An 838-nucleotide genomic window follows, 5' to 3' on the forward strand; every position below is an offset into this window, starting at 1 on the left:
TTATCTGACATTTATGACTTTTTTTTTCTTTTTTAAAAAATTGAAGTATATTTGGCATACATTACATAATTCTTTTTTTTCTCCTTACAACATTATGTGCTTTTCTTCCCCCACTTTTCTCCAATCTAATTTTTCACGGGATAACACGTATATATAGTTGTCACTTAAGTTTCTTATAGTTGCAGTGTTCTTATACAAAAGTCTCACTGAGAAATGAAAAGTTAAGTTTCGTGGTTGTAAATTCTTGTGAAAGTGGTTGTGACATAATGCAGCTAGACATAATTGAATAGCATCACACTATCAAGAATTTTTTCCTCCTCTAATCCCACTTCCTAAAAATGTTTCATATACATTTCAAGATATGTTAATTTGGGGAAAATACTACTTCTAGTAGGGTTGTGTCACAAACTCATATATGCTATATATTGGAGAAATGCAACAAAAGACAGAATTAATCTGATGCTTTGGAATTTTATACCTGGTTTTTTTTCTCCCCTGCTTCGTTCCTTCCTATCTTTCTCCTGCTCTCTCTCCCTCCCTCCCTCCCTCCCTTCCTTCCTGTCCTAAAACGTTTAACTAGATTACAAACTCCACAAGAACTCCTTCACTGTTATATTCCCAGGACCCGAGTAAGGTCATTTGTGGGATGAATGAGTGAACTGTAATAGTGCTTACACAGTGCAATGGAAGTCATGGAAATCACTCTCTAGGGAGAGATGGATCATTTTGGATAATGCAGATGAGTAGACCCCAAGGAAGTGACAGACTCACTACCCAAATATATTGAAAAATGTTCTTTGTCAATGATATAGTGAAGTGTACACACTAGTTTTTGCAC

The sequence above is a fragment of the Phocoena phocoena genome, chromosome 9 (genome assembly GCF_963924675.1).
Source record: "Phocoena phocoena chromosome 9, mPhoPho1.1, whole genome shotgun sequence".
Classification (NCBI taxonomy): Eukaryota; Metazoa; Chordata; class Mammalia; order Artiodactyla; family Phocoenidae; genus Phocoena; species Phocoena phocoena.